Source organism: Zalophus californianus, chromosome 4 (assembly GCF_009762305.2).
Source record: "Zalophus californianus isolate mZalCal1 chromosome 4, mZalCal1.pri.v2, whole genome shotgun sequence".
Classification (NCBI taxonomy): Eukaryota; Metazoa; Chordata; class Mammalia; order Carnivora; family Otariidae; genus Zalophus; species Zalophus californianus.
The window spans coordinates 50,132,134-50,152,701 of NC_045598.1; positions in this window are offsets into that span (position 1 = coordinate 50,132,134).

A 20,568-nucleotide genomic window follows, 5' to 3' on the forward strand; every position below is an offset into this window, starting at 1 on the left:
TGCTGTTGTTGTTGTTTTGTTCTAATGGCTGGATGGTCTGGCTTTATGTCTATATTCCTGAATCTATTACATATGCCCTGGGTGTCCCTTCTTTTCTGCATTCTGTTTGGCCTTCCCTCTTCTAAGGCAGAAATCATAGAACATTCAAGCTGTTTGCCAAATCAGGGGAAGGTTTATAGAATAACAGGAAATACTGAGAGGCAAAAAAAAGAAAAAGAGGGGCGCCTGGGTGACTCAGTCATTAAGCGTCTGCCTTCGGCTCAGGTCATGATCCCAGGGTCCTGGGATCGAGCCCCGCATCGGGCTCCCTCCTTGGCCAGAAGCCTGCTTCTCCCTCTCCCACTCCCCCTGCCTGTGTTCCCTCTCTCACTGTGTCTCTCTCTGTCAAATAAATAAATAAAATCTTTAAAAAAAGAAAAAGAAAGTTAAAACATAATAAATAGTAAGTTAAAATAATAATATAAAATATTCTGCAACATTACTCTTTGGGCTTATCCATATTTTTAATTTTTTCATTAGTTAGACCAGATTACAGTATAATTTAAAAACAAAATTGTCTGCCTTATGAGATAGTGAGATCTCCATCAATGGAGGTATTCAAACAGAGGCAGGATGACCATCTGTTAGGGGTGTAGTAAAAGGAACCTCTCCACTGGTGGGAGGTAGGATGAAATGATGTCTAAGGTCAATTCTAAAGTTAATATTTTATGCTTTAATTTATTTTTTATTACATTTCTTATTTGCTCCACAAATTTTGGCATCTTAATAGGACTATTTTGAGGTTCTTACTAATTATAAAAATTTTAAATGGTCTCCCTGGTTTCTAATAAATCAGTCAACATTTTTAATAGAGCTTGTTCTGAATGCCCAAGATTGGCTATTTCCAATTCTCTTGGTTCTATTGGCTTTGGTACAACTTTTTCTGTTACAATGGCTTTATTGTTCTTTTCAATTCCTCCGGCCTTTCCTCCATAAATCTTCTATGGAGTGGGTGTTTGCTTATTTTTCCTGGGTAAAGAGGAAAAAGTATTGCTCTGACCCAAGTGTGGGGAAAGCGTCCTTGAAAACACTGAAGAAGCCCCAGACTTGAAGTGAAGGGACATGTATTTCCATCCTAGACACAGCTCGCTAGCAGTGGGAGCCTGAGAAGTCCTTCAGCCTATCTGAGCCTCAGTTTCTCATAAGCGAAGTTGAGAAAAATAATCTCTACCACAACAGCTCAATCAAAATTAAGCAAAAATAACATGTCCAGGTGTGATATGATCTAGAGGTCACAATTTCGTGGCTTCATCTCTACATCTCTGCCATTCTCTCCACCCGCCCTCCTCTAGGGTCCATTTCCCTCCTCCCAACCCCCTCCCCTGGCTGCTTCATCCTATGGCAGCAAGAAATGACAGTGGTATTTTCAGGCCCCTCCTGCCCATGCTCTATGTTCCAGAGGAAGAAGGTTGGTCTCCACAGTAGTTATCATAGATGAAAGATGAAACTTCTTTCCTGGAAGTTCCAACAGCTGTTTCCTCTCATCTCAGCAGCCAAACTGGGTCCCATGCCCATCCGACAAATCCTTGTGGCCTGGAGTGGGCTGAGCCGAACAACCTAAGCCAATCCAAGCCCCCTATGAGATGAGGTAGATACCATCCCCTCTAGATTGGGGAGTTAAGCCTAGGAAGGAACTTCCCTCCAAATGAAGATTTGGATGCATTTTCTGGAAGAAAGAGATGGAAAAATGAGGTCTTGGGGAGCATCCGCCAAATGATTCCTATTCCTACATAACTCTCTAGGTTAATTTAAAAGTCATATGAGGGGCACCTGGGGGGCTTCAGTCTGTTGAGCGTCGGACTCTTGGTCTCGGCTCAGGTCACCATCTCAGGGTCGTGCCGTCGAGCCCCATGTCAGGCTCCACACTCAGCATGGAGTCAGCTTGAGATTCTCTCTCTCCCACTCCCTCTGCCCCCTCCCTGCTTTCTCTCTCTAAATAAATAAAGTCTTTAGAAATAAATAAAAGTCATATGAGATTGTGAACATGGCAATGCCTTATACCTGTAAAAATGCCACATTCCAACAAGCAAAGTGGCCTCAGGGAATGATTTGATTTTTGACCTACTTACCACTTTGGACAATTCATACAACTTCTTTGAGACTTGGTTTCCCCATCTGTAGAGTGAGGGTGCCACCTAATAATGAGACATGCTCACAAATATTCATATATTACAAATTGTTTTTAATTGAATCCATGCTACAACTGAATCAGCTGTTATAAAACCAGTTCGGGCAGGTACACTTGGAGGTCCTGCTTACAACCTTGAGAAAGCCAATCCTAGGCACATCAATAAGTTTCAAGTAACCATGGGACTGAGACTTCAGATGGAAGGAATGCTTTGTGAACCAAATTTTTAGTAACATATAGAAAATCATATTCGTGTGTGCATAAGTCATCATGCCCTGAACCCTTAATCTCCATATCTCTGATGCAGAAAGATTAATCTTAGAAGAAATAACTGACAACCCATGGCTTCAGGCTGCAGAGAAGATGAAAATGTCCCTTACAAATGTGATCCATATTACAATACTTATGCACATTGTGCGCTATCCGGTCTTGTTCGAATGAAAGAAACTTAGTCGACTCTTCTGTTGGAAGATACACATTTTTTCCTTTTTTCTTTTGTATCACTCTCAGAATTGTGAGAAGCTAAAAAGAAGCCTGTTTCTTGCTAACACAATCTTATCTATGAGCCAGGCATTGCTAGGGAAGCAGCATGGCTCACTGGGATTTTGTCAGATCATCCTGTTACCAAATTCTGACTCAGCTGTTTTCTTAACCTCTGCAAGCCTCAGTGTTCTCATTGGAGAAGTTGGGGTGATAATAGCACCCACTTCCTTGTAAGAAACAAGTGAGATAATGCATGTTAAATGCATAGTAGAGAGCCTAGCAGATTTAATACATATTAGCCATTGCTGTTTCTGAATTTCTGAAAAAGAAGAGATGTGTTTATTATATTGGAAAAGTACCAGGGTAGGTTGATCTTAATCTGATTTTAGATCTTGTTCCATCATGGCTGGTTTGTTCCAGTATTCGAGGGTTCTGGAACAAGAGTCCACCTAGGGGCCCCTGGTTCATGGTTAGCCCCTTTCTTTTCCTACCCTCAACTCAGTCCTACACTGTGAGGAGTCTTATGCACATGCTTGAACATTCCAACCTGAATATCCAAGCTCTGTCTATACTCCCACCCAAATGCAAAGAGAAACTCTCATCTACCCTCTCAAAATTAGGAGCATACATACCTGTGACAAAGTCTACCAGTGCCATTGGGAGATGGACAGGTGAATAGTCTATACAAGCCATGAAAGCACATTGGGGCCTTTTGAGCAGGAATTCCAGGGTGCTTAGAACCAATAGCATGAGTTATAAGGGGTAGTGAGGGACTGGCGAGCAGGTCCCTTTATGGGCGCTCAGTCTGTGGGGAGGGTGCAGCTATAGGAAGACCAAAGAAAGACACCTCTAATGCATGGGGCCCAAGGGAGGAGCCTGGTTCTGAGAGTGGTACCAAGCTCATCTCTTGGAAACTTATTCTCTAGAAATGAGTATGCCTTTAAAAAAAAAATAACAGCTTTATTGAGATATAATTTACATATGTGCAATTCACCCATTTAAAGTGTACAATTCAATGGTTTTTAGTATATTCAGAGTTAGGCAACCATCACCACATTCGGTTGACTTCCATTGCAACAGTGGGGGGGATTGCCCTTATTGTACTCAACATGTCTAGCCCAGGGGGAGTGTGAGAGGGGGCCTGGAGTTGGCTCATTCTCAAAGATCTGTCTTCTCCACAGCCTTTCACAGAATTTGTAGCTGCACTGAGTTTGATTCTAATGTTTAGAGATAGGAATTTCTGGTACCACATGGCCACAAAGTACAACTCAATATTTCACTGGGGTTCAATTAAGAAATAGTGATTCCCCCCTGCCTCCAAACTAAAGCAAAACCTGACCACATCGGACTTACTAATAGACAGTACATCAACCTCCGAAACGGTATTTTCCTAAGGGATTTTCAAGGGCAATTTTGACTACGTGAAACTTTCACCTTACACACTGATATCAGAACTTAATCCTTGAGAAAGATACAGCTTCACTCTACACAGGAGCATGAAAGGAGCGTTTTGTTTGGTCTGGGATTATCAGAGATGACCTCAGTGTTTTGCAAGCCCTGTCGGCCTGTGACTTAAAGTCAGACCTAGCGACATGGCCATCAGCAATGGGGTCTCCTAAATTCTTTTCATAGTGAATCTCAGTTAAAAAACAAAACCTGGCACCTGCATGATTACACACAGCTGTCCTTCACTATCCAAATATTGGTTCCTGAGTTGGGATAGAATATTTGAATGGTGAGGAATACAAACTTATCCAAACCTATTTGGCCCCCGAGTTTCCAATAGCAAGTAGTCTGAGTTTGGATAGCAAAAAATTCACCCTAAAATTTAGCTGAATTGATTCGACTCTTGTGTTCAGAAAGTAAGAGTTTGGGTAGTGAAGATAGGTATATACTTATATGTTATGGACATTATAAAAATCGCACAAAAACAGTCTTCTTTTTAATAGAAGAAATAAAAACAAATGCAAATAGGAGTTCTAATCATTGTGTGTGTCTCCACTTTGGAGATCACTCCAACAGGTCAAGAACCAGGAGGGTCCTCTGGTCACCATGACGCATGCCCATAAAACAGCCAGATCTCTTCACTGATTTTCAGTGTAATTCTCTGCTCTCATATATATTCACAGCTAATAGCATGCCTCATGCTTGGGATGACTGCCTTTTCTTCATGTAGCTTCATTTTATCACTTTACAAGTTTTGATGGTATTAGCAAATTTGTAATAGCTTCTCCCTTTCACAGAAGATCAAACATTAGCGTTAAATGGGCAGTTTCTGATTTCTCCTTAAAATAGAATCCTAATTATGTTTAAAACTACCTTCTCCCTGGGTGGTTTCTCAATAATAATTGCCGAAATGCTGAAAGGTTTTTGTCCTTCGAGAAATCACAATCTGAATCTGGCCCTTTTGTGCCTCCTATTGAATTCCAGGTGAGCGTCTGGCTGGCCTTTGCTGACCCCGAGAGAGGCAAGTGGGCCTTCACTCATGAACCACATTTGCCAATGTATTTGAGACTTTCAATTCAGCTTAATCAATATTTCTGAAACCTTACCATGCACAAAATTTGGTAGTCTGTTTGAGCCAGATGTCCCAGTTTGTGTTAGTATTAAGTTAGTGACACAGGCATTATTTATGTGGAAAATGGCTAATATATAAGAACCAGGTGTTCTGATAACATTCAGATTTTTCATGTCACCTTCATATCAAGTTGCCAATGAAAGGAAAAATAGCTTGTCTGTTATAATGGTCTTCAGTGTCTCTCAGGGGCACAAGGTCTTTTGTCGAAGATTGTACGTGAACCATCATGTGTGAAAAAGAGGAGAATGTTCTGATTAATGTAGAGCCAGGAGCCCTGGGTCCCACCTACTTGGCCTTCTTTCCCCCCAGCTCCTGATTCTCTTCTTTGTAGAACACAAGAAAAGAGAAGGAGGTGGGGGGAGATTGAAGCACGTAGACTAAAACCTCTGCTCTGCAAGAAATGACATGAATGTGTGACTTTGAGAAGGGGACTCAGCCCCTCTTTGCCTCTGTTTGCTTGTTTTAGAGATAGAACCGCTAATATTTACTTCCTGGAATAATCATGAGCCTCACAGGAAAAGTTTGGCTCCTTGTCTTACTTCAATCACTCCGCTCCAAGCAGGCTCAGGTTTCCCAGGCAAGATTAAAAAGGCAGCCATTACCATTGCTCTCAACCCAAGCCAAGGTACACAGGTGAGAAGGAATTTCTGCCTGAGGCTCCTTCTAGGCACCTAGAACACCAACGGGTAGAAAAACAGACTGAAAACTTGGATGTGCAGCCATAAGATTTATGATTCATACTGACTTCTTCCTGTCAGTGAGAGAAACCACAGGTCCGCAGTACCCCAGATGTTCTCCATAAGGTCTTAGTGACTAGTCCCACTTTCTCCTAAATGTATTAATAGCATACTTTGCTTCTAATCAGTAAATTTTATGTCTTTGCCTCCTCCCATAACAGAGTCTTTCTCCAGATTCTCCTTCTGATCAGTACTGCCCCCACTCAAGAAAAACAATGGTGAATAGGCTCTGAAATTGTCACAAGCTGTTCACATGTTAGTTACTATTGTTGTTCTTTTATACAAGTTTGCAGAAATCCAACATACCATACCTTCTGACATGACAAGCCAAAGGCATTCATCATTGGCTTCAACCAGCTTTGCTTTTCCTTTGTCTTCTTTCAAACATCGCTGACCTACACCTCACCCATTCCTCTCTAGCCCTTGAAACCTAAATCCAAGACAGACCTATAACTGGTGCCTCTGCAAGGAGAATTTGGCTTTCGTTGCTCCGTCCTTTTTTTTTTCCCCTACCAGCTAGTTTTGTTTTCCCCAGGGTAGAGCCAAAATTCCACACCGGATATGCTGCTGCCCGGGATTCATTTCATTAATAGGCCATCCACGACTAGGAATCGTCAATTACCACAGTCCTTCCCAATGAGGAGGGTGGTGAGCATACTAGGTCTGGATTCATTTCCTGCCCCCTCCCTCCTCTCTACCCCCCTGGTGGGTTTCAGGATCTGCATTGTTTTGAGAAGGGGCTGAGGGTCAAGGTCCTGGCTGGGATGATTTCTAGGGGCAGCCAAGGGAAAGTAGAACCTGTGAACAGGGAGTATAATAAGCAGCTGGTGCTGAAAACCTTATTTCGACCTGGGCGACCTTGGGCTACAGCAGCTGGGAGGAGACACAACTGGGAAGTGTGGGTAAAAAGAGGCAAACGTGGCAGGCAGCTCATGGCTCAGGCCTGACACTTCAACCCAGACAGTGTCAGAAGCCTTTGCCAATCGCCCCACCCTTCTTTGGAAAGGGTGAGTTATTGACTGTGAAGAAATAAGATGGGAATAATGGAGGCTGTTTCCATGTAGAGACACCATGAGACAGGGTACTGTTTGAGGTAGTAAGTCTCATCAACAATGGCTTCCCTAAGTGCCTCCAAAGTGTCTATCCATTAGGGCCAAAAGAGGCGCTTTGATTCTCCCTTGGAGGGAAGAGCAGTTTAATAAATCAGCTAGTGGATGGAGCATCTAAATTCAATAATTGTGAAGTGCCGATAAATCACAGCTGTCAATGCTGACTTAGACTTTATTCATTCAAAAGAGTTAAATTCAAACAGCAATACTCCTATCCAGCCTCCAGACACACACAGCTCACAGCTCACAGCCCCCACCCACCGGGCTAAAATGTCTTCCCGGAGTCAGGCTTCATTCCTGGTCATCTGTGGGGAAGTGGGGAAGGAGGAAGGAGGTTGAATTACAGCCTGAGAGACGACCCATTCTAGTGACAGAGAGATCATGGAAGTTCAAAGTGAATAATTCATTGTCCTGTCAGCTGTGCGTTAGGTTTCATCCCAAGAGCTGCTGATGGAAAGGAAATCAGTCTCTGGCATCTTACTCGAGCCGCACAACTGGGCCTTCCAACACATTATTTGTGGTTGATTTGCTCACCAGCAACACGAGGGCGTGAACAATGGTACGGGATTGTAGCTGGACGCTTTGTAGATTCCAGTCGAGCCAAGACTGGAGGATATTTCCATCTCCTCCCCCAGATTCTTTCCTATAAAGTCGGGGGTGGTTTCTACCCCCTCCATTCAACTCTAAGTAAGTTTCATGTAAAATGCAAGAAAGTGTAGCCCTTATATTTATAAACATGCCAACTTGCAAATGGTTGGATAGGTATTTGAATTATTGATTGTTAAATATTTAAGCTAAATTCCTCATCCATCAGTTCTCGTGAGAAGCCAGGGGACAGATTTACGATGCTGGAGTTTTTCTGGTTAGTTGGCAGTTGGCATCTCTATTAATTATGGCCCCCACGGTGGGGTTCTGTAGGGCTCACTGCAGCATGGAAGTCAGTGTCTCTAATACTCCTTTTAAAGAAAGTTTGTGCTGCAAGAGCTGCTGAAATGAAAAAGGAAAGGAACAGTCATGACCAGATCATCGCTGCCCCTGTTGGAGGTTTCGGCGGGTCTGACCGTATCTGACTGCAGCAGAGCTCCACGAGAGCTTCTGAGAAGCAGACAGACCTGGACCTCAGCTCTAGTTCCCCCACCTTCTGATTCTTTGACTCTGAACAATTTACTTCGTTCTTCTAAATCTCAATTTCTTTACCTAAATAAAAGGGAATAGTAATAATCAGCAGGAGATAAATGTCAGTGTATCCGTGTATAGACACATAATATATGTGTGTGGATAGATGATGAGATAAAGTTGGGGTATAATGCTTATCAAATAATAACAAAAGGCCACAATTCTTTAGCAATAAAACATAAACTCCACGAAGGGAGAGATTTAGTCCGGTTTGCACACCGTTGATCCCCATTGCCTAGAACAGTGCCTGATACAGAGAGGAAACTCAATAAATATTTGTTGAATTAATAAATGAGCACATTCTATGTTCTAGACACTGTGCCCTTTGCCATTTAATCTCGTGACAACCCTATAAGGCAGGTATTACCATTTTTTAGATCAGGCCACGGAGAATGAGGTTGAGTAATTTTCCCAGTGTCCCCCAGTGCTCACTGCTCCCACTAAAGGCTACAGTGAGTGCTGAGATCTCTTCGAAGGTTTCTGAGCCCCATGGCTACAGCGCTATCACATGTAGGAAGGCAAGCCCTGTCTCAAGAGGCCCTCACTTATCCTCACAAGATGGAGAATTCTGAGACCCTTGCAGTTTCACAGCTAAAGGCTCAAAATTCAGCAAGGTCCCCCAAACCAGCAGGAGAGAAGATAAGTGCCAGTTTGTCACGCTCATGGAGACTCTGAGGATGGGACAAAGGTGGGGGCTCAGGAAGGAAAGGGCCTTGAAGTCCTCAGGGAAAGAAAGTTTTCCTTCCTTCTCTAGGCTGTCTGTGGTCAAAATACCAACATCGTTCTCTCTTTCCTGAAGAGAAACACTCAGCTGTGGCAAAGAGGGATGAGGAGCTGCTTTGGGATGATGCCGTTTGCCAACGGGGTCCAGGAGGAGGAGCTGAGCAAGAACTATTATGTTTTCTGATAGAGATGGGGATGGGTGTGTGTGTGTGATGTTTGGGTGTGGAAACCATGAAGACCAGAACTACCCCTTATTCACCATTGTCACCCTGTGCTGGGCACGGTGTCCAGCACATAGCAGACCCGCAACAGTTCTTTACTGAATAAATGGATTCTGGGTCTGCCCCCAGCCACTTACTATGAAGTAAGTGCTCTCTATGAGTGAGGCACGGTGCCACTCTACCTGTGCGATATTAGCAGCCCCATCACACAAATGAGGAAACTGAGGCTCCAGAGTTGTAAGTAATACTCCAATGGTTATGTGGTTAATATGTGGCGGATAGTAGGAGCCTGAGTTCAAATCTTGACTCTCAGACTCCAGCCTGTGCTCTTTGCAACAACTCTACAGCTACCTCCTGGTGCTCTAGCTACTTCTAATCCAGGATTTCTCAACCCCAGCACCACGGACATTTGGGGCCAGATAATTCTTTACTATGGAAAACTGTTCTGTACACCGTACTTAGTGGCATTCCTGACTACTAGCACCACTGGACCCTCCCCACACAAAATGCTTCCAGACATTGTGAAGTGTCTCCTGGTGGCAGAGGGAGGCAATATTTCCTCACGTGAGAACCACTGGAACCTCTCTGACTCTTTCCCACCCCATCCGTGACAAAGTATGGAGAAGTTAATCCATTGGGACATCAAGCCTTATATATCCAGTTGTTTTCTGGATGTTTCCATTGAATGTCCCTAGAATTGAGCTCATCATCCTCTCCTGACTCATATGATGGACAAGCCTCCCAGCTAGCATAAAATTTGAAGGCAGAGTTCCATTCTGGAAACAGCATGCTGATATGGGGGTAGAGAACAGAAATCAGATGAGATCGAGCACGTTCAGGGTGATATGGCCATAGAGGAGAACAGAAATCAAAAGAAAAACTTAACCAAAGATTTGGGTGGTGAAGGTACTCATCCTTTCTGTTCTTCTGTGGATAGAAAAGTTTTCTGGGGCCTTCTTGAATTACTTCCTTCCATTTATTATTTGCTATAAAAAATGAAGTGTAGTTTCTACTTATTAAAAAAATAACAACACCCTCCCAAATCTTCCTCTTTTCCACCCTCAATATCCAATCAGCCCCGAGTTCTGCCTATATTATCTCTTGCATAGCTCTTAAATGTGTCCATTTCTCTCCGACTCTGCTGACACCCACCATCATTTCTTACCAAGCCTCCTCCTAATGGGCCTCCCTGAGTCCAGGGTCTACAGATTTCTCTGTAACTCTAAATCTATTCTCCATAGCACAGCCAAAAGATGTTCCTTCTAAAATATAGATCTAACCATGCCCTTGTGCAGTTAGCACTGTCCTGTGACACCCAGTCTCACCCAAGGTGAGAGTGAGTTTCCTGGCATGGTTTGTAAGGCCCTTGATGATCTCCCCCTCCAAGCCCATCCCTTCCCCTTTGGTCCTCTGAACTCCATGCTCTGGCCACATGGAACTCTTCCCAATATGCCTGGCTTCCTACAGCCTAAAGGAACAGAAGATGGGGCAGGATGTGCTCTTTTCTTTTCTCTCCCTACCTCCTTTCTTGGGGCCCAGTGCATGTTCACCCCTTTCTCCATGCCTGGTTCTTATCGAAGGTAGGATAAAGGAAGGTAGAAATTCAAGTAAAGATTAAGAAAGGACAGACTCTTTCAGCATAACAAAGCACAGGACATATTTAGCATGAGGGGCTCAGTTGCACAGTAAGGTGAGGTGAGGGGCTCAGTAGAGATAAGGAGAGGGGGTCCAGGTTGCAATAATAAACAAGGTGGTCAGGGTAGGTCTCACTGAGAAGGTCTAATCTGAACAGAGTTCTAGAAGGTGAGAGAGGGCACCACCAAGCAAATATCTGGGAAAAGCCTTCCAGAGAGAAAGAAGGACCTGAGCAAATGCCCCCGTGTGATTGCACTGGGCTGTTTGAGGCATAGCAGAGGCTACCAGAGTGACTAAGGAGGATGTAGCGGAAGATGAGAGGTAGGGAAGCAGTGTGTTTGCTGTGCCCAGCACAGAGCGGTTCCTCGGTAAATATTTGTCTGGTGAACTTACCCTCTTAGCCATTATAGCTTCAGACACACAAATTCAAGCAAACTTTCTCTCCTAGTGAATGAACAGGTGTATGTTAACTGTGATTCGGGGCAAGCCCCTTCTTTCTGACCTTTGATTTTCTCATCTGTGAAATAAGACAATTGGGCCATTTGGTCTCTTTCTGCTCCAAAATGCTATCACATCAGAAGAAGTGAGATAATAATCTCCATTGTGCCTACAACACAGGATCACTGAGGTACTCATAGGAAAAGCGTTCCTTGAGAGGTGGAAGTGTGTGAGAGCTGAGGTGTTAAAAAACTCGAGTTTCTCTACCAACAAACTCATCCTTTCTGTGCCTTAATTTGTCCATATGTGGGATGGGAGACACAACTGCCATCTTATTTTACTTCAGAGCTGGTGTGAGGCTCTAGTGAGGCCATGTACATGGCATGCTTTGAAGGTCTATAAATCATGGAACATTTGCATAGGGTTATTATTATCCCTCCAAACTGCTTATGCTCTGTCTGATCTCTGTGGCCTTGCTTGATATACCAAAAATGGGTGAGCACTTTGTCAAGCAATACAAGAGGCCTGTTGTTTGTGGATTATGCTGTTTGAAAGCCAAGATGAAACCCAGATGTGAATCTTCTAGTCCAGGGAGTATTGCCCAGCAATTAAGAAGGAAGGCTTTTAGCATCAAAGAGAGCTGGGGGGGTCTTGGGCAAGTCATTTCTCTGAGTTGCTTGATGACACCCTTTCTCTGGAAACATCCCTGCTCCCCATCACATAGAAGGAATCATATTTCTGTCATGTGGCTAAGCCTCAGCCATAGTTGATTGGACTACAGTTGGAGAATGACCTAAGCTAGCCCTGTAAAATTCTCTCTATAGAAAATGTACCTGAAAGATGGATCATGGAGTTGGACTGAGAACTGTCATTGGAAGAACTCTAGAACAAAAGGCATTCAACTCCTGCTGTTACAATCCTGGAGTTACTACTATTCTTCCCCTGTCTGAGGTGTTCAACTTTTTTGGACTCCACAAGAAACCAATGAATCCTTCCAAAAATTTCCTTTTTTATTTGAAAGTGGGCTCTGTGTTATTTGAAATTTTCAGTGGGCTCTGTTTCTTGCAGTCTTAAGAGTCTCAACTAGCTCTTAGGTAGCCATGTTCTTCTTCCTTGGGATTTTTTTGTGACTGTATTTAGAACCACAGTGTAAAGAATCTCCCTGTGTTCTTGAAACCTGCTTTAAAATTTAGGACAGTGTTTTCCAAACTGTGTTCCCATAGAACACTAGTTCCATGAAATGAATAGTATTACAAAGATAAAGGATTCCAAAATTGGTTTAAGAACAGTAAGTTAAATAAATTATGATAATGGGCACCATTTATGGAGGGCTTGCTTTGTGCCAGACACTAATCTAAATGCTTTATGTACATAAGATTTTAATTCTCTCAACGACCCTTTTAGGTATGTATCATTTACTAGGCCCATTTTATAGATGAGAAACTAAGGCCCTGAGAATTTAAGGAACGTGTCCAAGTTCATGCAGGTGGTAAGCGGTGGAGCTGGGTTTTGAAGTCCTGCATCTGGGTCCAATAGAACTTTCTACACTGAAGGAAACATATCCTATCTGTGCTGTCCAAATGGTAGACACTAGCCACGTGTAGTCATTAAATACTTGAAGTGTGGCTAGTGAGACTGGGAAATGGAATTTTTTATTTTGTGTACATTTAATTATTTAAATTAAAATACCCACATGTGGCTAGTGGCAACTGTATTGGACTGCCCAGGTCCAGGCTCTGTGTTTCTAACTGCTACACCACCAGAGGAAAGTTGATTAGGTTTCTTTCCCGAGGGACTTCACAGAGCCTTTATGCATTAATGAATATTGTGAAGCGAGGAAGAAATAGAACATGCCTGAGGGGATATCATCACAGAAAAGTTTTCTCATAGAACATCTTGAGGGACCAGAGTTCCACAGAATACAGCCACCAACAGGGTGTGACAGTCAGTGTCGGCTCTCCAGAGATGACAGATGACCTCTGTCCCATCATGGGGAATGTCTGGGGGACTGACATTCCACAGCCAGAGCAGATGCCTGCCCACAAAGCATCGCAGAGGATGCCGGGTGCCCAGATGCTTTCCTAAAACTTTTACCATGGGAATTGCTCCTCTGGCAGAGAAATAAAAGCATTTCCTCCCCAAAGCACAGAGGTAGTAAGAGATAAAACTTATCCCATGAACACGTCATTATTTTAACACAGAATGGATGAATTAATTTAAATGAATTAAGACATAGACTTTACAAATTACAAAGCACTTCGGCTTTTAGCCATGCCACTCAAAGTGTGGTCCCCACCAGCAGCAGCAGTTGGACCTGGAAACTAGTTCCAAGTGTGAATTCCTCAGGCCATTCCAGACCTACTTAATCAAACCCTGGGGGTGGGGCCCAGCACTCTGTTTTAAAAAGTTCTCCAGTTGATTCCCATGCATGTTCAAGCTTGAGGTCATTTACATGTATTTCTCTAATTTAATCTTTAGAACTGGAAAAAAAAAAAAAAAAGACATCCAGGAGATAGGCGGAGCAAGATGGCGGAGGAGTAGGAGACCTGGATTTCGTCTGGTCTCAGGAATTCAGCTGAATAGGGATCAAACCATTCTGAACACCTATGAACTCAACAGGAGATCGAACAGGAGAGTAGCAACAACTCTCTGAACAGAAAAGCGACCACTTTCTGGAAGGTAGGACGTGCGGAGAAGTGAATCCGAGGCGATATTCGGGAGGATAGACGGCGGGGGAGGGGCCTCCGTCAGCCGTTTCTGGCAAGTGATAGAGCCGCGGAGCACACAATCGGAACTTTTAGAAGTCGGCTCCGCTGAGGGACGTCGCTCCAGTGGCTAAGCGGGGGGTGGAACCCTCACGGGACAGTGTGGTCTCAGGACCCTCGGGGTCACAGAAAGACCGGGGGTGCCTGAGTGCGCCAGAGCTCCCAGATATCGGAGCGGGGAAGCCGGCTGCAGAGACGGAGCCGAGGCGCAGGCTCTCAGCTCGGGGTTGCCATAAACTGTGATCCGCGGCCCAGTTGGGCCACTGCTCCTCCCGCAGGGACCCCACAAGCGGCAGAGCCGGGGAGACTCCCCTTCCTCCACCAGGAGGAGCAGCGCGGGAATGCACCGCAGGGATCTGCTGGGTTTGGAGACTCCACACGGGGTTGGGAGCCAGAGAGAGAAACGCTCGGTCACAGGCCGGGTGAGCACTGAGTGTGGCCGGAGACCGGGGAGACGGGAGTGATTGCTTTTCTCTGGGGGCGCACTGAGGAGCGGGGCCCCGAGTTCTCGGCTCCTCCGGGCAGAGATTGGGAGGCCACCATTTTCACCCTGGTCCTCCAAAACTGTACCGAGAGCTTGCAGGGAAAAAAAGCTCCTGAGAGCAAACCCGAGCAGATTGTTTAGCCCGGACTCACAAGGGCGGGGCAATTCTGCCTCCGGCAAAGACATTTGGGAACCACGGCAACAGGCCCCTCCCCCAGAAGATCAGCACGAACAGCCAGCAAGCCAAGACCAAGTTTACCAATCAAGGAGAACGGGAGAACTCCAGCGCTAGGGGAATACTGCACATAGAATTCATGGCTTTTTTACCATAATTCATTAGTTTTTTCAAAGTTAATTTTTTAACTGTTTTTTTTTAATTTTTCTTTTTCCCTTTTTCAAACAACATTTTATCAATCCCTTTTTTAAAAAAACATTTTTCATTTTTCATTTTTAAAGTCATATTTTTATCCCTTCATAGTAGTTACCCTTATTTTTGGCATATATATATAAGTTGTTCTCTCTTTAAAATTTTGAGATACAATTTCTTCTAACAGATCAAAATATACCCTAAATCACTAGCGTATGGCTTTGTTCTATTCTCCTGCCTGAGCACATTCTCTCCCTTTTTTTTCTTTTTTTTCTTTTTTCTTTTTCTTTTTAAAAAACAACTTCTTATCAATTCCTTTTACAAAATCTTTTATAATTTTCATCTTTACAGTCATCTGCCATCCCTTCATTGTATCAACCCTTATTTTGTACATATATAAGTCTTTCTTCCTTTAAAATTTTAGCAGACACTTTCTTCTAACAGACCAAAATATGCCCAAAAGCTAGTGTGTGGCACTGATCTATGCACTAGCCTGATCATATTTGATCATATTCTGTTTTTTTTTTTGTTTTGTTCTGGTTTTGTTTGTTTTTATCTTTTTCTTTTTCCTTTTTTTTTTTTCTCTCTTCTTTCTTTCCCTTTCTTGTCCCCTGGTTTCAGGTCTTTTCTGATTTGTATACAGTATATTTGCTGGGGATGTTGTTAACCTGTTAGCATTCTGTTCTCTCATTCATCTGTTCTCCTCTGGACAAAATGACAAGACGAAAAAAATCACCTCAGCAAAAAGAACAAGAGGTAGTACCGTCTGCCAGGGACCTACTCAATACGGACATTAGTACGATGTCAGACCTAGAGTTCAGAATCATGACTTTAAAGATACTAGCTGGGCTTGAAAAAAGTGTGGAAGTTATTAGAGAAACCCTTTGTGGAGAAATAAAAGAACTAAAATCTAACCAAGTCGAAATCAAAAAGGCTATTAATGAGGTGCAATCAAAAATGAGGGCACTAACTGCTAGGATAAATGAGGCAGAAGAAAGAATCAGCGATATAGAAGACCAAATGATGGAAAATAAAGAGGCTGACGAAAAGAGAAACAACTACAGGATCACGAGGGCAGAATTCGAGAGATAAGCGATACGATAAGATGAAACAATATTAGAATAATTGGGATCCCAGAAGAAGAAAGAGAGAGAGGGGCAGAAGGTATATTGGAGCAAATAATAGCAGAGAACTTCCCTAATGTGGGGAAGGAAACAGGCATCAAAATCCAGGAGGCACAGAGAACCCCTCTCAAAATCAATAAAAAATAGGTCAACACCCCAACATCTAATAGTAAAACTTACGAGTCTCAGAGACAAAGAGAAAATCCTGAAAGCAGCTCGGGAGAAGAGATATGTAACCTACAATGGTAGAAACATTAGATTGGCAACAGACCTATCCACAGAGACCTGGCAGTCCAGAAAGGACTGGCATGATATCTTCAGAGCACTAAACGAGAAAAATATGCAGCCAAGAATACTATATCCAGCTAAGCTGTCATTGAAAATAGAAGGAGAGATAAAAAGCTTCCAGGACAAACAAAAACTAAAGGAATTTGCAAACACAAAACCAGCCCTACAAGAAATACTGAAAGAGGTCCTCTAAGCAAAAAGAGAGCCTAAAAGCAGCATAGATCAGAAAGGAACACAGACAATATACAGTAACAGTCACCTTACAGGCAATACAATGGCACTAAATTCGTACCTTTCGATAGTTACCCTGAATGTAAATGGGCTAAATGCCCCAAACAAAAGACACAGGCTATCAGATTGGATTAAAAAACAAGACCCATCGATATGCTGTCTGCAAGAGACTCATTTTAGACCCAAAGACACCCCCAGATTGAAAGTGAGGGGGTGGAAAATGATTTACCGTGCTAACGGACACCAAAAGAAAGCTGGGGTGGCAATCCTTATATCAGACAAATTAGATTTTAAAACAAAGACTGTAATAAGAGATGAAGAAGGACACTATATCCTACTTAAAGGGTCTATCCAACAAGAAGATCTAACAATTGTAAATATCTATGCCCCTAACGTGGGAGCAGCCAATTATATAAGGCAATTAATAACAAAAGCAAAGAAACACATTGATAACAATACAATAATAGTGGGGGACTTTAACACCCCCCTAACTGAAATGGACAGATCATCTGAGCAAAAGATCAACAAGGAAATAAAGACTTTAAATGAAACACTGGACCAAATGGACTTTATAGACACATTCAGAACATTCCATCCCAAAGCAACGGAATACACATTCTTCTCTAGTGCCCATGGAACATTCTCCAGAATCGATCACATCCTAGGTCACAAATCAGGTCTCAACCAGTACCAAAAGATTGGGATGATTCCCTGCATATTTTCAGACCACAGTGCTTTGAAACTAGAACTCAATCACAAGAGGAAAGTCGGAAAGAACTCAAATACATGGAGGCTAAAGAGCATTCTACTAAAGAATGAATGGGTCAACCAGGAAATTAAAGAAAAATTAAAAAAATTCATGGAAACCAATGAAAATGAAAATACAACTGTTCAAAATCTTTGGGATGCAGCAAAGGCAGTCCTGAGAGGAAAGTATATAGCAATACAAGCCTTTCTCAAGAAACAAGAAAGGTCTCAAATACACAACCTAACCCTACACCTAAAGGAGCTGGAGAAAGAACAGCAAATAAAGCCTAAACCCAGCAGGAGAAGAGAAATCATAAAGATCAGAGCAGAAATCAATGAACTAGAAACCAAAAGAACAGTAGAACAGATCAACGAAACTAGGAGCTGGTTCTTTGAAAGAATTAAGAAGATTGATAAACCCCTGGCCAGACTTATCAAAAAGAAAAGAGAAATGACCCAAATCAACAAAATCATGAATGAAAGAGGAGAGATCACAACCAACACCAAAGAAATACAAACAATTATAGGAACATATTATGAGCAACTCTATGCCAGCAAATTAGATAACCTGGAAGAAATGGGTGCATTCCTAGAGATGTATCAACTACCAAAATTGAACCAGGAAGAAATAGAAAAGCTGAACAGACCTATAACCACTAAGGAAATTGAAGCAGTCATCAAAATCTCCCAACAAAGAAAAGCCCGGGGCCAGATGGCTTCCCAGGGGAATTCTATCAGACATTTAAAGAAGAATTAATACCTATTCTCCTGGAACTGTTCCAAAAAATGGAAATGGAAGGAAAACTTCTAAACTCATTTTATGAGGCCACCATCACCTTGATCCCAAAACCAGACAAAGACCCCATCAAAAAGGAGAATTACAGACCAATATCCTTGATGAACATGGATGCAAAAATTCTCACCAAAATACTAGCCAATAGGATCCAACAGTACATTAAAAGGATTATTCACCATGACCAAGTGGGATTTATCCCTGGGCTGCAAGGCTGGTTCAATATCCGCAAATCAATCAACGTGATACAATACATTAACAAAAGAAAGAACAAGAATCATATGATCCTCTCAATAGATGGAGAAAAAGCATTTGACAAAGTACAGCATCCTTTCTTGATCAAAACTCTTCAGAGTATAGGGATAGAGGGTACATACCTCAATATCATAAAAGCCATCTATGAAAAACCTACAGCGAATATCATTCTCAATGGGGAAAAGCTGAGAGCTTTTCCCCTAAGGTCAGGAACGCGGCAGGGATGTCCACTCTCACCACTGCTATTCAACATAGTATTAGAAGTCCTAGCCAGAGCAAGCAGACAACAAAAAGAAATCAAAGGCATCCAAATCGGCAAAGAGGAAGTCAAACTCTCACTCTTTGCAGATGATATGATACTGTATGTGGAAACTCCACCCCAAAACTGCTAGAACTCATACAGGAATTCAGTCAAGTAGCAGGCTATAAAATCAATGCACAGAAATCAGTGGCATTCCTGTACACCAACAAGACAGAAGAGAGAGAAATCAAGGAGTCGATCCCATTTACAACTGCACCCAAAACCATAAGATACCTAGGAATAAATTTAACCAAAGAGGCAAAGGATCTGTACTCAGAAAACTCTAAAATACTCATGAAAGACATTGAAGAAGACACAAAGAAATGGAAAAACGTTCTATGCTCATGGATTGGAAGAACAAACATTGTGAAGATGTCAATGCTACCTAGAGCAATCTACACATTCAATGCAATCCCCATCAAAATACCATCCACCTTTTTCAAAGAAATGGAACAAATAATCCTAAAATTTGTATGGAACCAGAAGAGACCCCGAATAGCCAGAGGAATATTGAAAAAGAAAAGCAAAGCTGGCAGCATCACAATTCCGGACTTCCAGCTCTATTACAAAGCTGTCATCATCAAGACAGTATGGTACTGGCACAAAAACAGACACATAGATCAATGGAACAGAATCGAGAGCCCAGAAATGGACCCTCAACTCTATGGTCAACTCATCTTTGACAAAGCAAGAAAGAATGTCCAATGGAAAAAAGACAATCTCTTTAACCAATGGTGTTGGGAAAATTGAACAGCCACATGCAGAAGAATGAAACTGGACCATTTCCTTACACCACACACAAAAATAGACTCCAAATGGTTGAAAGACCTAAACGTGAGACAGGAGTCCATCAAAATCCTAAAGGAGAACACAGGCAGCAACCTCTTCGACCTCAGCCACAGCAACTTCTTCCTAGAAACTTCGCCAAAGGCAAGGGAAGCCAGGGCAAAAATGAACTATTGGGGTTTCATCAAGATAAAAAGCTTCTGCACAGCAAAAGAAACAGTCAACAAAACCAAAAAACAACCGACAGAATAGGAGAAAATATTTGCAAATGACATATCAGATAAAGGGCTAGTATCCAAAATCTATAAAGAACTTATCAAACTCAACACCCAAAGAACAAATAATCCAATCAAGAAATGGACAGAAGACATGAACTGACATTTTTCCAAAGAAGACATCCAAATGGCCAACAGACACATGAAAAAGTGCTCAACATCGCTTGGCATCAGGGAAATCCAAATCAAAACCTCAATGAGATACCACCACACACCCGTCAGAACGGCTAAAATTAACAAGTCAGGAAACGACAGATGTTGGCGGGGATGCGGAGAAAGGGGAACCCTCCTACACTGTTGGTGGGAATGCAAGCTGGTGCAACCACTCTGGAAAACAGTATGGAGGTTCCTCAAACAGTTGAAAATAGAGCTATCATATGATCCAGCAATTGCACTACTGGGTATTTACCACAAAGATACAAATGTAGGGATCCGAAGGGGTACGTGCACCCCAATGTTTATAGCAGCAATGTCCACAATAGCCAAACTGTGGAAAGAGCCAAGATGTCCATCGATAGAGGAATGGATAAAGAAGAGGTGGTATATATACACAATGGAATATTATGCAGCCATCAAAAGGAATGAGATCTTGCCATTTGCAATGACGTGGCTGGAACTAGAGGGTGTTATGCTGAGTGAAATAAGTCAATCAGAGAAAGACATGTATCATATGACCTCACTGATATGAGGAATTCTTAATCTCAGGAAACAAACTGAGGGTTGCTGGAGTGGTGTGGGGGGTGGGAGGGATTGGGTGGCTGGGTGATAGACATTGGGGAGGGTATGTGCTATGGTGAGCATTGTGAATTGTACAAGACTGGTGAATCATGGATCTGTACTTCTGAAACAAATAATGCAATATATGTTAAGAAAAAAAAAAGAAGA